Raw genomic sequence first — 22,710 nt, forward strand, 5'->3', positions numbered from 1 at the left:
CCCGTCTCAAAATATTTAGTTCCAGGGACCCCCCAGAATCAAACTTTGAGTTGAAAAAAATTGTTTAAAAAATACATATTCAAAGATTTACACACATTTTCACGATGTTTAAAAAAATAGCAGATCTACAAGCTCGTCAGTGCAGCATTTGGTGCCGCACTGTGAGCTTGTAGATCTGCTATTTTTCAATAGCTAAGGTATGAAATAATTACAGGCCCCTTCACCTTTGGCCCAAGTAACTCAGTTAGGTTAGGGTCAATTTAGTTTAACGTGTACCCTCTGACAGTTACAAATAGGTTAGGATCAATTTGGTTTAATTTGCACCCTCTGACAAATGGGTTAGTTTCAATTTGGTTTAATTTGTACCCTTTGACAGTATGTTTTGTAATAATTTTATCTGTGAAGTAACTACCGTATAGGGGCGTCACACCAAATTCTGGGCCCAGGGTACAAGGATTCACTGCGGGCCCCCCATGAATGTTCTTCATAGGGGGTTTAACCCACGCATTATTACACATTATTTTGTGCTTTAACTATTGAAAAATAGCAGATACACAAGCTCACAGCGCGGCACCGAGTTCCGCGCTGCGAGTTTGTAGATCTGCTATCTTTTTTTAACCATGAAAGTTTGTGCTAGTATTTGAATATTTCAAATCCTTCTAAGGTTTTTTGAAAAACCCTACGTTTCTATGTCAGTGGTGCTCAAACATTTTCATGTGAAGGACCCCCAAAATGATATGTATTTATTTGGCCACGGACCCCCGTCTCAAAATATTTAGTTCCAGGGACCCCCCAGAATCAAACTTTGAGTTAAAAATGTTCGTTTAAAAAATACATATATTCAAAGATTTGCACACATTTCACAATGTTTAAAAAAATAGCAGATCTACAAGCTTGCAGCACAGCATTTGTTGCCGTGCTGTGAGCTTGTAGATCTGCTATTTTTCAATAGCTAAAGTATAAAATAATTAAGGCTCCTCCACCTTGGGCCCTAGTAACAGTTAGGTTAGGGTCAATTTGGTTTGCAGGCCCCCCATGAATGTTCTTCATAGGGGGTTTAACCCACGCATTATTACACATTATTTTGTGATTTAACTATTGAAAAATAGCAGATATACAAGCTCACAGCACGGCACCAAGTTCCGCGCTGCAAGTTTGTATATCTGCTAATTATTTTTTAAATCATGAAAATTTGTCCAAGTATTTAAATATTTCAAATCCTTCTAAGGTTTTTTGAAAAACCCTACATTTCTATGTCAGTGGTGCTCAAACTTTTTCATGTGAAGGACCCCCAAAATGATATGTATTTATTTGGCCACGGACCCCCATCTCAAAATATTTAGATCCAGGGACCCCCCAGAATCAAAATTTGAGTTACAAATGTTCGCTTAAAAAATACATATATTCAAAGATTTGCACACATTTTCACAATGTAAAAAAAAAAAAAAAAAAAACAGATCTACAAGCTCGCAGCGTGTGTTAGGGTCAATTTGGTTTAATTTGCACCCTCTGAATGGGTTAGGGTTAACTTGGTTTAATTTGTACCCTTTGACATTATGCTTTGTAATAATTTTATCTGTGAAGTAACTACCGTATAGGGGCGTCGCACCAAATTCTGGGCCCTGGGTACAAGGATTCACTGCGGGCCCCCCATGAATGTTCTTCATAGGGGGTTTAACCCACACATTATTACACATTATTTTGTGCTTTAACTATTGAAAAATAGCAGATATACAAGCTCACAGCGCGGCACCGAGTTCCGCGCTGCGAGTTTGTAGATCTGCTATCTTTTTCTAACCATGAAAGTTTGTGCTAGTATTTGAATATTTCAAATCCTTCTAAGGTTTTTTGAAAAACCCTACGTTTCTATGTCAGTGGTGCTCAAACATTTTCATGTGAAGGACCCCCAAAATGATATGTATTTATTTGGCCACGGACCCCCGTCTCAAAATATTTAGTTCCAGGGACCCCCCAGAATCAAACTTTGAGTTAAAAATGTTCGTTTAAAAAATACATATATTCAAAGATTTGCACACATTTCACAATGTTTAAAAAAATAGCAGATCTACAAGCTTGCAGCGCAGCATTTGGTGCCGCGCTGTGAGCTTGTAGATCTGCTATTTTTCAATAGCTAAAGTATCAAATAATTAAGGCTCCTCCACCTTGGGCCCTAGTAACAGTTAGGTTAGGGTCAATTTGGTTTGCAGGCCCCCCATGAATGTTCTTCATAGGGGGTTTAACCCACGCATTATTACACATTATTTTGTGATTTAACTATTGAAAAATAGCAGATATACAAGCTCACAGCACGGCACCAAGTTCCGCGCTGCGAGTTTGTATATCTGCTAATTATTTTTTAAATCATGAAAATTTGTCCAAGTATTTAAATATTTCAAATCCTTCTAAGGTTTTTTGAAAAACCCTACATTTCTATGTCAGTGGTGCTCAAACTTTTTCATGTGAAGGACCCCCAAAATGATATGTATTTATTTGGCCACGGACCCCCATCTCAAAATATTTAGATCCAGGGACCCCCCAGAATCAAAATTTGAGTTACAAATGTTCGCTTAAAAAATACATATATTCAAAGATTTGCACACATTTTCACAATGTAAAAAAAAAAAAAAAAAAAACAGATCTACAAGCTCGCAGCGTGGGTTAGGGTCAATTTGGTTTAATTTGCACCCTCTGAATGGGTTCGGGTTAACTTGGTTTAATATGTACCCTTTGACATTATGCTTTGTAATAATTTTATCTGTGAAGTAACTACCGTATAGGGGCGTCGCACCAAATTCTGGGCCCTGGGTACAAGGATTCACTGCGGGCCCCCCATGAATGTTCTTCATAGGGGGTTTAACTAGCCTGATTTCAAGACTCTACGCTGGAGCTTAAGAGTCTGAGCCTGTCTGCATACTATTTGATTGAAAAGGGGAGGGGATTTCAAATTTGAAATTCCCAATCACAAGCGATCTGGTGGGAGGGGTTGTGTTTGACTTTTGCACACAAAACAATCCCTCCTCCCCCTCCCCTCAATGACATGCACCCAACAGGTCACTGTCTTTGATGTTTCACTGATTAGAGAGAATCACTAACGAGCTATTCGACACTTGTATGGCTCAATCAATGACTGCCCTTTTGAAGTTCAAAGGGAGCAATTAAGAACTCTGGTGAGCCACGCAGCCACCCCTCCCTCCAATGTTTCTGTTGATTTTCACCCCACCCCCCCTCTCTCTTGCTTTGAATTCATTGGTCGGTTTCGCTCGGTTTGAGAGGTTTTCGTTAGCAAGAGCCACGTCATATGACACATCCAGACCAAGAGATGCAGTTCACTCAGAGAGTGGGCGGGTCTATTGGCTGGAGCCAGGCTAGGGTTTAACCCACACATTATTACACATTATTTTGTGCTTTAACTATTGAAAAATAGCAGATATACAAGCTCACAGCGCGGCACCGAGTTCCGCGCTGCGAGTTTGTAGATCTGCTATCTTTTTCTAACCATGAAAGTTTGTGCTAGTATTTGAATATTTCAAATCCTTCTAAGGTTTTTTGAAAAACCCTACGTTTCTATGTCAGTGGTGCTCAAACATTTTCATGTGAAGGACCCCCAAAATGATATGTATTTATTTGGCCACGGACCCCTGTCTCAAAATATTTAGTTCCAGGGACCCCCAAGAATCAAACTTTGAGTTAAAAATGTTTGTTTAAAAAATATATATATTCAAAGATTTGCACACATTTCACAATGTTTAAAAAAATAGCAGATCTACAAGCTTGCAGCGAAATTTTAGTTACAAATGTTCGCTTAAAAAATACATAGGCCTATATTCAAAGATTTGCACACATTTTCACGACGTTTAAAAAAATAGCAGATCTACAAGCTCGCAGCACGGCACTCGGTAGCGCGCTGTGAGCTTGTATATCTGCTATTTTTCAATAGCTAAAGTATAAAATAATGACAGGCTCCTCCACCTTGGGCCCCCCATGAATGTTCTTCATAGGGGGTTTAACCCATTTAGATTGGGGGAACACATTATTATGCATTATTTAATGCTTTAAATATTGAAAAATAGCAGATGAGCTCTTTGAGTATTTTTGACCCGATTCTATAAATGTTTTCTAAATCCTTCTAATTTTTGTTTCTGTCAGTGGTTCTCAAACTTTTGAAGGACCCCCAAAATGATTGGCCACGGACCCCCATGTCAATATATTTCGTTCCAGGGACCCCCCAGAAGCAAAATTTGAGTTACAAATGTTCCCTTAATGCATATATTCAAAGACTTGCACACATTTTCACAACGTTTCAAAAAATGCAGGTCTACAAGCTCAGAGCGCGGCATTCGGTGCCGCGCTGTGAGCTTGTAGATCTGCTATTTTTCAATAGTTAAAGTATAACATAATGAACACCCCTCCACCTTGGGCCCTAGTAACTCAGTCCCACTCCCCCCCTTGTGACGCCCCTGGGCTGGAGCCAGACTATATGAGCCAGACTGTATAGAGCTTGTAAATGATGGTTGATATATTGTTCAGAGCTACAACTATGTGATGTTTGCTGTTTGTTTCACATGTTCACATAAGAATCTAGCATGCATAGAGTCAATAAGACATGTATTATGCCATGCTGTTGCTTTTTAAACTCTATCATATATAAACTACATGATGTTCTATAGAAAGATGCTCTGATTTTCTTCATTCATGTATGAGTCTTGGTTTTGGACGTATTTTTCCTTGAAGTGTGAAGGACAGTAGAAAATGTCATGAGTAATTATTGTCTATATTTGTATAGTTGAGTTGGACAAGAATATCATGACTGCTAAAGATGTATGTACATTGTTATCAACTTTAATGACAATAAACGTCCAACTTTCATTCTCTTTGAAAAGCGCATCTGTTTGTTATTCATATTTTTTTATTATAATTATATAATCAATATCCTTCGTCTAGAATTAATTGCAGAGTTTGTGCTGATTATGTCTGTTGATTTAAAAACTGAAAGCATTTGGTTCTCAAAGTGGGGTCTGGGGACCCCCAGGTGTCCTTTTAATTATTAGTTAACATAGTGTCACAATAATTTTAACCACTTTAAGCACATTTTATATTTGGCTATTCAAAATGGCAGATATACAAGCTCATAGTGTCACTTTGTGCTGTGCCTATAGATCTATGTTTTGCTTAGGAACGTCTCTTAGACATGCCAGCTATGAAAATAATTATAGTATTATGTTTAACTATTATACATTTAAAGGTACTGCAGGGTAAGTGATATTTTTTGGTGAAAACAAAATCACATTTTACAGTATTTTGTTAGAAGGTTAAAGCACTATACAGTATGTTCTGATATTAATCAGCATTATAGAGGGTTTGCTAAATAACAGGGTTCTCCCGATTTCTCCAATGCTTTAGCAAACACAAACAGAAAAATATTTTCCAATCATAAAAGAGTTCATGCGACTTCAACCTTCTACTGTTCCCGTTTCAATTTTCCATTTCTAGGTGTCATCACTTCCAATTTCACCAGTTCTCTATCCTGATTGGATGAAATTGGTTTACCAACCTGAAAATCCGCATAATTGGTTATCATTTCAACCACTTTAACCATATTTTATGCTTTGGCTAATGAATAATATAGAGCTACAAGATATGAAAATAGATCTTTAACTAAAAAACAGAAAAATAAAACGTTTATAGCACGTTTTAATGATTAACCACTTCTATAGTTGTATTATTCTAATTATCAGCCTACAATAAGACAGAAGGTTTCCACTGTTTGGCCCTGCAGGTCAGATCCAGTGTGAATGATCACACCAGCCTTGGAAAACGAGTCTGTGATCATGTGGCCTGTTATTGCGTTTTGTTATCACTAGAGGGCAATATAACATTGAGTAAATAGTTACAGTCAATCAAAACAGAACAGAACATCACTAGCTTCATTTTAAACGTCTTGGTCTCATCATATATTTTAGGACGACTTGGGATTTTTGCAAGTCGACTCGAGTCAGTAAAAAGTTGAGTTGAAGTCGACTTGTTTGATGACGTCATCACATCACACAAGACCCCCCAATTATTTTATAAAGTTTAAGTGTATAGAGGGTATCTTCACATTTCTAAAGTGCCTATTTAAGGACTTTTTAATACCTCTAAAATGACATTGTCCAAATTGTCAAATATTTATAGGCAGAAATTGTGAAAATAGCCGATCTACATGCTCACAACGCCTCGCATTGTTGTGAGCATGTAGATATGCTATTTTCACAATAGAACCATGTTATACCAAATTTAATGTAGCACTGTAATATTGGATCATAACGTCCTTGACAATAAGCAATCCTACTGTTTGAATTCTGTACAGACACACACACGGAGCAAAAACAATGATAGAAAAAAATACAAAAGATTTTTTTTTCAACCCCCGACTTTCTCTGGTGGGTGGCGACTTGTGTAATGAAGTCGACTTGTTGACTTTTTCGTTAAATCCCTACTACATATCATATCACAAATCATATTCTGCTGTTAGAGCACGACAGATACCTGTGATATCATCATTATTTGGGTCAATCATTTAAAAGAGTATTCATTCAGGGCATGAAGGGGCAATGTATGACCTAGGCTAGGCCTAAGGCTTAGCAACATGCTGGATCTGTGGCTTAAAGGGATATTTCACTTTCTAAAGGAACTGACCTCCCTCTACATTTTAAACTGTTCCACTTCCAGTTTGGTCTGCTCATGTCTATTAGGTGTCATCACTTTCAATTTCACCTGTTAAATCTGACTGAGTTCTCTATCCTGATTGATTGGATAAAGTTGGTATCCCGACCTGAAAATGAGGGGGTCCCCAGTATAATTGGCTAATATAGCATCGTAATCATTTTAACCACTTTAACCATATTTTATGCTTTGGCTATTCAAAAATAGCAGATCTACAAGATATGCTATTTTTGAAAAATCTTTTTTGAAGATTTCTTTTATATAAAAAAATAAACAAAACATTTCTAACAAAAGTCTTCTTATCTGGTGGTCCCTGGCACAAAACACTTTGAGATGGGGGTCCTCAACCAAATCCATATAATTCTGGGGGTCCTTGCCATAAAGAGTGTGAAAGCCCTTGGCCTCAGAGGAACACTATCTGCTGAACATCACTGCTGTCAGGTGGAAACCTTGTATGTCCAAAACTGTTACTTTTTCATGTCAAGGACCCCCACATTGTACAGTGTTTGGCCGCAGACCCCCATCTGAAAAATGTGTAGCGCCAGGGACCCCCAGACAACAGGAAGGAAAAAAGAGAAAGTAGCAGATATACAAGCTCACAGTTCGGCACGAAGTGACACGCTGTGAGCTTGTACATCTGCTATTTTTGAATAGCCAACAACGTATAAATGGATAGAAGTGCTTCAAATGATTTTGATGCTGTATTTACTCTACTTTTACTGGGGACCCCCAGCAACCACTTTCACGTTAACTTTAAAAAGTGTTTTAAAACTATAAAAAATAACCAAAGCTCATATACAAAGATAGGGTTAGGGTTTAGGGTTAGCCTAACCCTCAAACAGCAGGTTGGCCTAAATATAGTATGTTCTCAACTAGTGGTCTGGGGACCACCATTTACTTGAGGGGGTTCCTGGTGGTCTCCAGCTAAATGAAGGAGAGTTGGTAACCAAATGGACCCTTACAGACTTTTTTGGTGTGTGCCAATAAATAAGTGGAAATGTGAGTACTTTGTCCTCCTGATTTAAACATTGGGGATGTGCTACCTTTTTGGAATTTAATTCCTATTTTTTATGGACCCTTACAGATCTTTAACCCTTGAGAGGGTAAAATGAAATTCTTAAATATCTGCATGACTTGATTTACAAAGACGTATACACAATTATAGGTATTATAGATTTTTATTTTTTATTTTTTAATTATCAACATCTGCCTGTTATCTCTCCTATGGAACAACATCAATACAGCATGGAATTGTGGACAAAATCGTATCCAACGACAACACAATGAATATTTTGGGTCTGAGAGGCTAAATGTAATCAAATGGTGGTCCGTGGCTCTAATGCTGAATAAATAATGGACCTTGACATGAAACAGGTTGAAAACCAGTGTTCTAGGGTGTTGGACCAGTAGGCCTGGGGGTCCCTCTGTCTCTTCAGCTTTTCAGTAAACAGAATGCATTTTAAATCAGGAGCCAAAACCGTATAGGATACACGATAAACACATGACATTAAATTGGAAGTGATGACACGAAAAATAAGCTGACACAATTTGGATTGATAAATGGACTCTCTGAGTCCTGATTGGATGAAAAAGGTGAACCACCTGAAAACGTAAGCCTATGTTTTATTTTGTTTCTTTGTTTACTAAAGAGCAAGAGAGTCTGGGACCCCTGTTACTGAACAAACACTATATAGCAATGTCTGATTAGGCTTCTATCCGAAAATAGGACTTGAACTAATAAATTAAACAAACTTATACAACACTTTTAATTATTAACCACTTCTATGTTTGTATTATTCTAATTATCAGCCTACAATAAGACATAAAGTCATGGAGGTTTCCACTGTTTGGCACTGCAGGTCAGATCCAGTGTGGATGATCACACCAGCATGTGGCCCTTCATTGCGTTTTTCTACCACTAGAGGGCAATATTACGTTGAGTAAATACAGTAGTTGTACTCGACCAAAGCGAAACAGCACAGCACTGTCTTTGGTCATATTAAATGTCTTTGGTCTCATAGGCCAGTGGTTCTCAAACAATTTCATGTAAAGGACCACCAACTTGATATTTATTAGCCAGCGGACCCCCATTTAAAAACGTATGCCACGGACCCCCATGACTGAGATAAGATCGTTTAACTCCCTGGGGGTCCCTCCCCTCCTGGAGGACCCCACTTTGAGAACCAACTTCATACTACAAGTTACCAATAGGTACCCTTCAATGTGAGCTTGTAGATCAGCTACTTTCACCAGTTTTTCCTCTTTCTTATATTATTTGACAATTTGGCCAATGTTTGACCATATGTTATAGTTTCTCAAAATGTCACTTTTCTTCATCTAGTATAGACCAGTGTTCTAAACCAAGCACAATCTCACCTGGCACAGTTCCACTGAGCCACTACAAACGTCTTCTTAGTGATTATAAAATAAAACAGAACAACAGTCATACACATTAGCCTACAGCAGGGGTTTTCAAAGTGGGTGACGGTGACGGCAGTCCAGGGGTGCCGCGAGATAATTTGATAATATTTGGAATTCATTCGGACACTTAAAACAATATTTGGTATAATTTTAAACAAAGTACAACACTATTTCTCAGTCAGTTCTAATCAAAATGACTATTATCTCAACGTTTTCCTTGCAACATAACCCCTAAAATATGGCATAAATATACAGTGTTGGGAGTGGAAATTATGAATATAATGTAGGGGTGCCTCGGATGAAAATAATATTTCCAGGGGTGCCCTGACCCAAAAATGTTTGGGAATCCCTGGCCTACAGTATATCTATGTAGAGTAAAATCTCAGTCATAATGAATCAAGGATCATTATATAAACAAGTCAATTAAGTTTTTATTTGTAATGCTGCAGGCCTAACACATCAAATAATACTCACAGTTCAATGTGTTTCATATCAAAGTAATTATCAGTTATCACTGCTGCTCCAGAGGTCAGAATGAGACTGAACAAAGTAGAGCCACACAGAATCAGAATGACAAAAAACCTGAAAACTGAATACCTTAATTTAATGAATGACAATGTTTAGATAGCCTTAAATAATTGTTCAGGAGTTCATTCAGCGTGTCTTCTGTGCAGAGAGTGTATTCTGAGCATTCTTTAGCTGTCAGAGGAGGCTTCTGTGTGTGATCTTTGACCTCTAGTGAGAATCTGGCCAGGACAGACATTTTGGAGACAGATTACAACTGATGTCTTTTAGGCAACAGTTCTTATAACAACGTTTATAATGTGTTATAAGTGCTGGTCATACTGTCAGTGAAACAGCACATTATAACAACCTTAACTTATAGTCAATAATAAAGTTTATACGAATGTTGTGAAGCATTATAAGTGTTTCAGTTTATTTTCAGTTTATGTTTTATTTATGGTGCAACATCACCCCAAGGGGTCTCTGTGCACTTCACAACAAGGCAAACAGCAGACACAATAGCCACAAAAAAAAAAGAATAACAAAATAAAAACATTAAAAAGTGCCAGCACACATGGTCAAACAATTTCCATGTAATAGTACAAAACTACATGGAAGAAACAAAATAAAAATAAATAAATAAAGGATAAAATAAAACAACCCAATGTAAAAGACATTGCGCAGGCCAGGGTTATGTCATATAAGTGAAGTTCAGAGATTAAGGCAGACTGTAGTGTAGGCAAAAGAGATACGTTTTTAATCTAGATTTAAAAATGTCTAAGGAGTCTCTGCATCCCTGACAGCTTGAGGGAGTGCATTCCAAAGACAGGGGGCTCAATGTGTGAATGCTCTTCCCCCAACTGTTACTTTGTTGTGATTTGTGACTTTAAGCAGAGCGGCATCCTAATGGTCTCGCAGGGATGTATGGTTCTATTAAATCTTACATGTAGGTTGGGGCAAGACCATTTAGAGCTAAAGGTCAGGAGCAGCACCTTGAAGTCAGCTCTGGCCTGTATATCAGCAGCCAGTGTAGTGCAATGAGTGTTGGTGTTATTATAATGGATTATAGACCCGAACTTTAAATTAAGTAAAGTGTTACCTGGTAGTTATAATGAGCTGTTCTGTTGAGTTTATAATGCATTATGACCAGCAGTAAATTATATTATATCTCTGTAACCCGGTTGGATACTTATAAGTGTGGGATTCATGTTTGTTGTTTAAAAAGTGCATATTCACCCCTTTATTTTATTTTTTGCAAAGTTTTATTTTCCTGTTACCGTAAAGGGTTTTATTTTGACTTATCTGAGGGAAGGGAAGGTGTGTGTGTGCGTGTATTTGCGTGCATGCGTGCGTGTGTGAGATGCGGAAGTGGTTTACTGGTGCCACTTAAAAACCGTCATTCATTTTCCCCATAGACTTAAAAGAAAATATTGATAACAATAATGTTATGCCTAGAACCAAGCCATCCAGGATGGCAGTGAAATACAACCTTTGTTTCTATGAAAAGAACAAAAATCGCTAAACAAAGGGTAGTTAAAATGCAGTATATCAAATAATTTAATATAAAAATATATTTCACATAGGATCAAAGGTTTTATGGTCATGATTCATTGCAATCCTGGATGGCTTGGTTCTAGGCTTAACATAATTGTTATACATATTTTTGTAAAAGTATATGGGGAAAATTAATGACGATTTTTAAGTGGCACCAGTAAACCACTTCCGCTGCGATGCTCTATTGGGCACAGGTGCGGGCATGAGGATAATGAAGGAATGGAGAGAGGAGTTGAAACAGAGCAGAGGCAGTGTGAAGGAGAGAAATGTTTGATGAGGAAATTAACGTAACACACGTTATTTCATGAACAGTATTTAACAGATTGGTGACAAAGCAGTCTGTAGACTGAGTTACAAGTGTTGGACTGGTGAATGTGCGTTAGCTGGACAGTATATCATAGTAGTAGGAGGAGACCTGCTGTGGCGCCCCTCATCTCTAACAGACTTTGCTTCCTAAAAGTACCGTGCGCACGGACCACCAGCACGTAAGACCACCCGTGCACAAAAGACACTCACACAGAGCCCTCACGCCATCTCCTGGACTGTAAGTGCTGCCCTTTTTTGCTTGCAGAGAGTGAAGCTTTATATTTTGTGGACTATATCAATCAGTCCTTTGGAGTTGGGCGGGGGGGGGGGCTGTCAATAAGGTGATTTCATTGAAGTACATTTTCCTTGAATGTGAAGCATTGAATTGCATTGAACCTGAACCCAGCACCCGATTGAGCACATTTTATTTATTTCCTGTTCATTTTTTTTTTATTTGAATTAATATTTTGAGATAACATTACAAAGGACATCTGGTTGTTTTGTGTACTTGCTTAAACATGGATTTCATAATAAGGTGTACATTTATTAAGGTTTAAAGTGGTTACAAATAGTTAAAAAGGTAAAGCTAACAACTAGTGATTTGATTTCATGGTGGGGGGTTTATAAAGGCATTTTAAAGTCCAACACATTCATGTTGGCTTTGTTTGCTGTAACAGTTATCTGAGTGCACTGAAATAGTGCTTAAACAAGTAATGTAATCAGACTTGTTTTTGTCATGTATTGTGATTGTCAGTGCTTGTATGAATCTTGTATTTAGTGACACCCAGAAGAATGGGGCATAATAATCCCCAGGGTCATGTCAGGGTCTGAATAGTCTACCTCAGCCCATTGGTTTTGGCTTACTCTGGACATGATTGTTGTACTGGCCTGTTTTGACAGTTCTGTTCTGTTGTCCTCTTGGTATTTCAGAAAAGTATTGTTATACTTACATTTTCAGTGCTTGATGTGTTTTGTTTTTCTTGGGCTACTTTTCTTGTGTGGGTGCACATGTTCATTTAGTGGGGAGGGGTATGTCATATTGTGATTGTAGTTGCTGACACCTGTTGGTGCTTGTATAAATCACTAGAGGGCAACACAAGCCAGGCAGGGTTCCCCATCCAAAGGATAATCACTGTCTCTTTATTGTTTCATACTAAATGTTGGACGTACAGTAACCAACCTAACTAAGAAGCTACAACAGTTTTCAGTCCAGGATTGGTAATGTCACTGTATGTGTTTGAAAACCCATCTTCCCAACAGAGTAAATATTTCAGGATACATTCTATAGGAGATTTATATTACACAATGAAGCTCTGAATTCTGCAACTGGACAGACTAAACAATTCACTATATTCATTATTCTACTGCAGCTGTTTTGAGTTACTTGGTCAACTTCTCTCCATTCCACCAACTATTTTATTACAACTACACCACACCCCATTCTCCTTGGCCCAAGTGTTTTTTATCTCTGCACCATGAAGCCCTGAAAGTACCATGTGACCAGTGTTTTAATTACAAAATGCACCTCATGTGACACATGCAGTTCCAACCCTGCCAATCTGCACTGAGCCACTGCAAAATGGTAAATGTTTCATTTATAAACTATAATATGGACTGATCAGCATATCAGCAGAGAGAGAAGAAAAGTGTCAATGTGTCTTCCTTATTTGTTTTCTAAAGAGTGTTTGTTGAAATTTGTAACTTTGAGGAAATGTGGCAACATTCACAGATGTGTAACCACTACTTCTTGCTGTCTGTCCTCAAGCAAAGAGCATAATAAGGTTCCTCTTTGCTTGACCACTGGAGATGAGCACACAGCCTTTATTAGCCAATCTGCGTTGGTACAGACAGAAACATAGTTGGAAAAAAGTGATGTGCACTTTCAACCCCCATGGCTTCAGGTGCCGGGTAAAAACATAACCACACTATTAAGAATGATTAGAAGCTCAAAATGTTGCATTAATCAGGATGCCTAATGCACGATGTATCGATCTATTGGACCAAAAACATACTGTAATGGCATCTGGAAGGGAACCATAGATTAACTCAAGTGTAGGGTTAATGAAACACACTTTATTTACATGGCACCTTTCTTAACAAAGTTACAAAGTGCTTGCATGCTCAGATAAAAAGCAAAGCAAAATACAAATAGTGAGAGAGCGCGCACTGTAGAGACGGTGCCATGGCATTGGTCAGAAATCTCATTCCTACATCCCATTAGTCAGAATCTGGTGATGTTACAGTAACCTGGTGAAATATACTATGCCTAAACCTAGACATAACCTCAGTAAAACTATGCCTAAACCTAACCCTAACCTCAGTAAAACTATATGCCTATAAACCTAATCCTAACCCTAACTAAATTCGGACTAATGAGATGTAGGACTAATACAATTCTGACTTGTGGGCAGTCCCCGTAGAGACACATTTTTCTGTGTACGGACATGTTGGCGACCCCTGGTTTCTGCTAATATTATTGGCCACTTGTGTGGATGTGTGTGGCAAAAATAAAATGATGAAAAATGTCTAACAGAAGCTGACATGGTGATGAGCCCTGAACTAAAGTGACTATGTAAAGTAGTACCTCTCATGTGGAAACAGCTGCTCTTCTCTTCTTTGAAACGGCTTATTCCAGGAAAACCCAGATGATGAAATTAGACATTTATGTAACAATTCTCTCACTTCTGTTTTCATTCTTTCCTCATGTCAGCAGCCTCAGCACATGAGCTGAATGTGCACTTAGGAGTGGAACGCTACACAGGTCACACGTCACATGTCTCCTGGTTGTAACTTGGACTATACCATTAAGACTCCCTAATCGGGAGATAAGCGACTGCCACGTCGCATACACAACCTTTAGAAGGCAATGGTAGCCAATCAGGAGGGAATATGGGAAATGGCGCTAGAAGAGGGCCATGTGAGAAATGAGGAGGTTGTGGTTTGACAGCCAAGGAGTGTGTGCAAAGTTTGGCATGGATAGGGGCAACAGTGGCAGAGATATGAGTAGGGCAAAAGTGTGTCATGACGTAACGGACAGACTGACAGACTGACTGACAGCCGGTGGAGGTTTTGATAGTAAGTGCGTCTGCGACCTGACGGTCGCAACTACACAATAGCTTATTTATGCCAAACCAATTCACTGATCCAATGATGTTTTAAAAACATTGATTCATCTAGTTTGTTTTATTTGATTTAACATGTTATGGGGGGATTAAATGTCATCTCACAGTTGGTGGGGACATGTCGTCCCCCCTGAGACTGGGATAGGAGGTCGAGGTTTGACCCCCGTCCGCGTCATACCAACAGAAATGGGACCCAATGCCCTCATGCTTGGCACTCAGCATCAAGGGTTGGATTGGGAGTAAGTCCCTGCGACATACTGGTACCATGTCCAGGGCCATACTCATAGACGGACTATGAAAAAATGGGCCCCTGGGCCTCAAAATGCAAAGGGCCCCCCTTCTTACGACCGCACAGCGACATAGCGATGGTGTGTGTTCCGTGTGCGCGGCACAGCCGCGCTAGAAAAAATCGAGTTTTTAAAGTCCCAAAAACAGAGCCCCTGAAATGTATAATAGTTATACGGTAACTATAACACACAATATTGTGTAGATAACATAGTAGCCATGCATTCTTGAAAACATTTTGGATGGGTTTATTTCCCTCTCCTCTGCCCTAAAAACAGTGGTGCCAGGTTCAAAGTTATTCTCTGCTGTGTGATTCTTCATCATTCTTATGTTAGCTGCTAAAGCAAAAGAAAATCTAACAATAGGCCTACTTTATATAAAATTGGGTGCTGACTTATTTATTTTAGATAATTATTATCTATATTTTAATAATACATTATTCATTATACTTCTTGCAAGAGTTTGTTCCCTATACATTTGATAGGGCTTTTTATGTTTATGCAAAGAATCTGAATTGTCCCAGGCAGCCAGGTAAGGCTGGTGGTAACACATACTTAAAGGACCATACAGTCAAGTGTTACAGTATATGATGCTATGGTATGAATGAGGGGGCCCATTTAGATTAATCGGGTTAGGGTTTATCTACTACCACTACATTGTTGTAATGCGTGGACATTAGAAAATGTAATGTTGTTGTTGTTTTGAAGTCTTATAGATAAACTGAGGAGCTAAACTCTTACAGTATAACATGTATCATGGTGTTTTAGGAATATTTGGGGTTATTTTTGACATGAACTAATAAAATAGTGTCTGGCAAATAGCGCAACGTTAATAACAGGGACGCGGTCACACGGTGGCTCAAGCTCAGGGGCCCCCCTAGCTCAGGGGCCCCTGGGCCTGGGCCCATTGTGCCCGTTGGGTAATTCATCCCTGGCCATACTGGTACCATGTCCAGGGCCTGTACTTGTATATAGCTGCCTCATGTTACAGCAACAGGACCATCTCACTCCTACAAGTGAGACAGGACATGATTCATTGAATGTTCAGCCATCGGCAGGCAGGCAGGCAGGCAGGCAGGCAGGCAGGCAGTCATGCATGCAACAGCACCAAACATCTACAGTAGCAGCACCAAACATCTACAGTAGCACATAATGGGTACAGGCAAGTAGTATACTGTATATACTAATAAGTAAAATAAAATATATATAGAGCAGGGCTTCTTCTTGTTGGTGAAAGATTTACATATTTACATACTGTTAATTAGACACAAGGTGCTATAAAGTAACAATGAAAAGGTTATATTTACAGGGGTGACCTGAGCCCAAATTCATTGAGAACCACTGATCTAGAGTCTGACCCGAGTCATCTGAACTTGGTCTGACCAACATAACAGCATTGTGAAAATTCAAAATCCACTGTTGATTTGAATAAATTCGAATTATTCGAATTATTCAAAAATTCGAAGCATTCTCACTTCGAAGCAGTTTATTCTAGACAGTCGCTTCTATCGCTTTAGGCTGCTGTGTGCAGGTCCGCGTTGGTCAGGGACGTGAAAAGAATGTTAAGAGAGGCAGGGGCTGACATTTCTAAAAGGGCCTTTTGGTGGACAATTCTCTCTCAAAAGGGCAGGGGCTCAAGCCCCGTTTGATGTCTGTGTGCACGTGCCTGGCGTTGCCTGGCGTTGGTAAAAGCAAGAGCAGAATCACATCGCCGTTGCAAAGCGTCACAGCAGCTGTGATTGAGTTGGAACAGCCACGACATGAAACGAGCAATTATAATCACACCAGTGGATTATGTTTTGGTTTGAACCAAATTAGGTAGTCTACAAGAGCAGTGTGAGTGACGGAGGGAGTTTTACCGTGACCGTGGCTGCGTGCGGGGAGACTGACTCGGTGAGAGAAGAAATCCATGCTTTTTTATATTGTGTTTTCGGTGGAGAAGTCTCGTTGTCTGCCTTCCCGTCACTACCAAATGAGTCGCCCGTTTCAGCTTGACTCGTTAATCATTCTGAATCAACGTGAGCAAGTTTAAAAGCACTGTGTGTGTGTGTGTGTGTGTGTGTGTGTGCACTGCGAGGCGGACAGTGACAGTGTGAAGGGAAAGTTAAGCAGCTGGAGGTTTATTCTTCGCCGCATGACGGTGTCGCTAAATAGGCACCCTTAATTTACAAGCCCACAACGTATTGGATCAGCGACGCATTGTGGACTTGTAGATCAGCCCACTTTTGCAGCAGTGAATGGAGACTTCTGCCTTGCGAGACCAGCCACCTTTTATTGTTCCATGCGCCCAGAATCTCGCGAGAAGTGTGGTAGATTTGTTTTAATTAAATATAAATTAATTCGAACCTCAATTTTTTACTTTCGAATATTCTTTTATTGTTAACATTCAAACGAATATTCGAATAAAGAATATTCTTTCACACCCCTAATTGTGGGTAGTGGAGTTTTTCTCCCTGAGATTGTGAGTTTAAGTGAGCCAAAATGAATGATGATAATGTGTTTGATAAATATTAGAGACACAACAAAAGATCAGTGAATACAATAGCACAATAACCACAATGCATTCCACCATGAGTTGAATATGCACTTAAACAACCATGTTAGTTAATTTGTCTCTGCTGAGTGTGTCTGAACCTTTGCTTCTGCTATTTTTTATACCTTTATAGATTGTATATGCTCTGCTCTAGTTTCACCCCTCCCTCACCATTGATTAACATACATTGTGTGTCTGTCAGTCTGTAGTACTGTATCTAATTTACGTACAATGTTCTTATTTTTTTTACAATTTAAAGTTGCAATCTTAACAGCTCTGTCTACACATTACTGTATTTATTTCCAATCCGGAGATCTTCAGCGTTTTTCCCCCTTAGGTGACAGAGAGCTGAAGCAGGAAACCTATTACATATTGTATAAAATTGTTTCAGATTGAACTGTTCATAGATTTCATAGATGGCTTCATAGACTTGTTTGAGAACACTGTCATCAGTGTGTGTTGGATTCATGTTAATGTGGATTTTATGCACTAGTTAAACCACTAGTAAAACTTCTCCTTTCACTCTGTACTTGGTCTGCTCTTTTTTCCCTCCACACCAATGCTCTTTGCCGAAAATAGCCGAACTCACTGGCGTGCGTGCGTGTGTGTGTTTCACTTTGTGCCGCGCTGTGAGCTTGTACATCTGCTATTTTTCAATAGCTAAAGTATAAAATAATAGTAACTCAGTCCCACTCCCCCCCCCTTGTGACGCCTGTGTGTGTGTGTGTGTGTGTGTGAGAGAGTGTGTGTGTGAGAGAGTGTGTGAGAGAGTGTGTGTGTGTGTGTGTGTGTGTGTGTGTGTGTGTGTGTGTGTGTGTGTGTGTGTGTGTGTGTGTGTGTGTGTGTGTGTGTGTGTGTGTGTGTGTGTGTGTGTGTGTGTGTGTGTGTGTGTGTGAGAGAGAGAGAAATAAGTAAAGTGTCAATGTTTCTGCCTTATTTGTTTTCTAATATCAAAACCATTGTCATTCATCAAAAAAAGGTTTTCGGTTTCCGATTCTTTCAGTTATTTTTCAGTGATTTTAAGTCAGTAAGGTGTGTGTGTGTGGGGGGGGGGGGGGGGTGGAGCATATTGAAACATACTTTGTTCTCCTTACAACCCCCGCCTGTCTCACTCAAAGCACAAAAGCACACACACGCACGCACGCACGAACGCACGCACGCACGCACGCACGCACGCACGCACGCACGCACGCACGCACACACACACACACACACACACACACACACACTTTGTTTTCAGTCCTTCCTCGTGTCAGCAGCCTCAGCACATGAGCTGAATGCACACTTTGGAGTAGGAGGGAGTACACATCCGTGCCTAGGGGCTCATGACTCATACATGCACTTACTCCTGAAAATGGTCATCAACTTGTAAATCTGTTTCTTGCATTCTATACCCAGTAAACTAAAACACATATTTATTTACAAAAAGCAATGCATTGATATCAAAATAAAAAGTACTTAGTTTGTACTTTTGAACACTTCACTCTTTTCAAAAGTACAGAAGACTGTAGAGATGTTGGCTGCAGAGACGCAAGTGTTCTTTGCAGGACACAGGGAAGTGGTTAGGTGGTTTCACTTCTGTTATTTCTCATCACATGATCTATTCTACAGCCTGCTCTGTGACCACACCACATCCTCTCCTCTCGTGCTGATCTCTACACAACACCACACAGATCATTTAGCTGCAGTTTACTTCTGTTGCACAATCATCAGATCACAGAATGTGTTGAATACTCACACATCTCCTAGTGCCAGTTTAGTTTTATCATCAGCCAATAATCAAATTCTATCTAAGACTTGAAATATAGCCTAAACTCTCTCTCTCTCTCGCTCTCTCTCTCAAAGCCGTGGAGAGAGAGAGAATTCTTTGCCTGTCACAAAAGGTCTCATCTCTTAAAGGGCCAGTTCACCTCTGGGGCAACCAGATCTTATTTTGTTGTTGTTTGGGACACGATCAACTCAATCCTGAGTTATTTTTGTGTGTCAATCTGTGTTTTGAGATATTTTAGTATTTCAGCATGAATGATGATGCATTTTGCATCATTATGATGCAGCATGATGACTATGCAAAAAATTGTATGTACAAGTGAGACAGGAAATGATTCATTGAATGCCCAGCCATCGGCAGGCAGGCAGGCAGGCAGCCAGCCAGCCAGCTAGCCAGCCAGCCAGCCAGCCAGCACCAAACATCTACAGTAGCACATAATGGGTACAGGCAAGTAGTATAATAAGTAAAATAAAATATCTATAGAGCAGGGCTTCTTCTTGTTGGTGAAAGATTTACATATTTACATACTGTTAATTAGACACAATGTGCTATAAAGTAACAATGAAAAGGATTTCAGGGGTGACCTGAGCCCAAATTCATTGGGAACCACTGATCTAGAGTCTGACCTGAATCATCTGAATTTGGTCTGACCAACATAACAGCATTGTGGGTAGTGGAGTTTTTCTCCCTGAGATTGTGAGTTTAAGTGAGCCAAAATGAATGATGATAATGTGTTTGATAAATATTAGAGACAACAACAAAAGATCAGTGAATACAATAGCACAATAACCACAATGCATTCCACCTTGAGTTGAATATGCACTTATACAACCATGTCAGTTCTTCGTTTGTCTCTGCTGAGTGTGTCTGAAGCTTTGCTTCTGCTATTGTTTATATACTGTTATAGATTGTATATGCTCTGCTCTAGTTTCACCCCTCACCACTGATTAACATACATTGTGTTTGTGTGTGTGTGTGTGTGTGTGTGTGTGTGTGTGTGTGTGTGTGTGTGTGTGTGTGTGTGTGTGTGTGTGTGTGTGTGTGTGTGTGTGTGTGTGTGTGTGTGTGTGTGTCAGTCTGTAGTACTGTATCTAATTTACGTACAATGTTCTTCTGTTCATTTCTTTTTTTACAATTTAAAGTTGCAATCTTAACTGCTCTCTCTACACATTACTGTGTTTATTTCCAATCCAGAGATCTTCAGCATTTTTCCCCCTTAGGTGACAGAGAGCTGGAACAGGAACCCCATTAAATATTGTATAACATTGTTTCAGATTGAACTGTTCATATATTTCATAGATGGCTTCAAAGACTTGTTTGAGAGCACTGTCATCAGTGTGTGTTGGATTCACGTTAATGTGGATTTTGATGCATTATAGTCAAACCACTATTAGTAAAACTTCACCTTTCACAATGTACTTGGTGTGCTATTTTTTTCCCTCCACACCAATGCTCTTTGCCAAAAATAGCCGATCTCAGGTTGTTGTCTTGTGTGTCAGAGTGGAGCATGTTGAAATATACTCTGTTATCCTTCTTACAACCCCCCCTGTGCATGCACGCACACACACACACACACACACACACACACACACACACACACACACACACACACACACACACACACACACACACACACACACACACACACACACACACACACACACACACACACACTCCTGTTTTCATTCCTTCCTCATGTCAGCAGCCTCAGCACACAAGCTGAATGAGCCACACAGGTCACATGTCTCCTGGTTGTAACTATACCAGTAAGACTCCCTAATCGGGAGATAAGAGACCGTCAGGTCGCATACACAAACTTTAGAAGGCCATGGTAGCCATGGTAGCCAATCAGGTGGGAACATGGGAAATGGGACTGATCCATGTTGATGACTGTGACTTTAGAGATACTGTGTACCACTTTGTGTGATTTTAGGGCAAAATCTGTAGGAGCAGTGTCCAAAAATGTGCTTTGCAAGAATCAGCCTAATGGTGGCGCTAGAAGTGGGCCATGTGAGAAATGAGGGGTGGAGGTTGTGGTTTGGCAGCCAAGGAGTGTGTGTGTGTGTGTGCAAAGTTTGGCATGGATAGGGGCAACGGTGGCGAAGCTATGAGTAGGGCAAAAGCGTGTTGTGACGTGATGGACAGACTGACTGACAGCTGGTGGAGGTTTTGATAGTAACTGCGACCTGATCGTCGCAGCTACACAGTAGCTTATTCATGCAAAACCAATTCAATGATCCAGTGGTGTTTTAAAAACATTGATTAATCTAGTTTGTTTTCTTTGATTTAACATGTTATGGGGGGATTAGATGTCATCTCACAGTTGGTGGGGACATGTCGTCCCCCCTGAGACTGGGAGGTCGGGGGTTTGACCCCCGTCCGGGTCATACCAACGACTATACAAATGGGACCCAATGCCCACATGCTTAGCACTCAGCATCATCAAGGGTTGGACTGGGGGTAAGTCCCTGCAACATACTGGTGCCATGTCCAGTGGTGAAAGTGAGCCGGAACGGCCGGAACCCCCGTTCCGTTAAAACATTTGGAGCCGGAACGGAGTTCCGTTAAGAAAGGGAGAAGCCAGCTGTCAAAAATCCCATTTAAAAATAACCTGCCACAAACGCACGTCCAGGAAGAAAACAATAGCCTATACTAAAGTCAGATTAACATACAGTAGGCTACACAAGTGTTACTAGTTAGACTATATTTTCTGATAAAGTGCTTCTAAATTATTCCCGTGGGTTTGTGTAGGTCAGTGTAATCGATTCGGTTTGTTTCAGTGTTTGCCACGGAGCGGGTAGGTGGGACGTTTGTGAACGAATCGAGTCGTTTGAACGGTTCTTTGAAATTAACGATATATGATTCGGTTCACAGTAGGGAGCCGTTCCTTCGAATGAGCCAGTCTTTTGAACGGCTCTTTGAAAGGAACGGATCCTAGAGATCCGGCTCACTTCAAAGAGCCATAAATCCCATCTCTAGGAGAGACTGTGGCACTCTGCCTGCCATGGTGCCTGCATGCGATGCAGCCTTAAGCTGCAGAATAGACCAAAATGATTCTATTCTGCATCTTTGGAAATACCCCAGTAAAGTATAGGCTATACTTAAAACCTGTACTTAAATACAGTACTTTAGTAAATGTAGACTACTTAGTTACTTTAGATAACTGGTTATAATAATATTAATAATAATATATTATATTATCTGGAATGTATATAAAGCTTTCAAAAATGCTTTACATGTGTGTGGGGGCCTGGGGAGACAACAAATAAGAGAGCAGGATATGGTGACAGGATAGAATAATCAGCATTTCTTTCTTTGTTGATGCTGCTACTGTATGTGTTTATGTGGATATACTAAACAAAATGTTGTTGTACAGTGACCATAAACATCTTATCTTATCTTAGGTGATTCTGCTAGCCCTACTGCTTACCCTTCTGTATGGAACAATGAACAATATGAAGAGTCTTATTATAGATAGGCCTATTTCCTTTAGGATTTCAATCATGTTTCATGTTA

The sequence above is a fragment of the Nannobrachium achirus genome (genome assembly GCF_963921795.1).
Source record: "Nannobrachium achirus genome assembly, chromosome: 24".
Classification (NCBI taxonomy): domain Eukaryota; kingdom Metazoa; phylum Chordata; class Actinopteri; order Myctophiformes; family Myctophidae; genus Nannobrachium; species Nannobrachium achirus.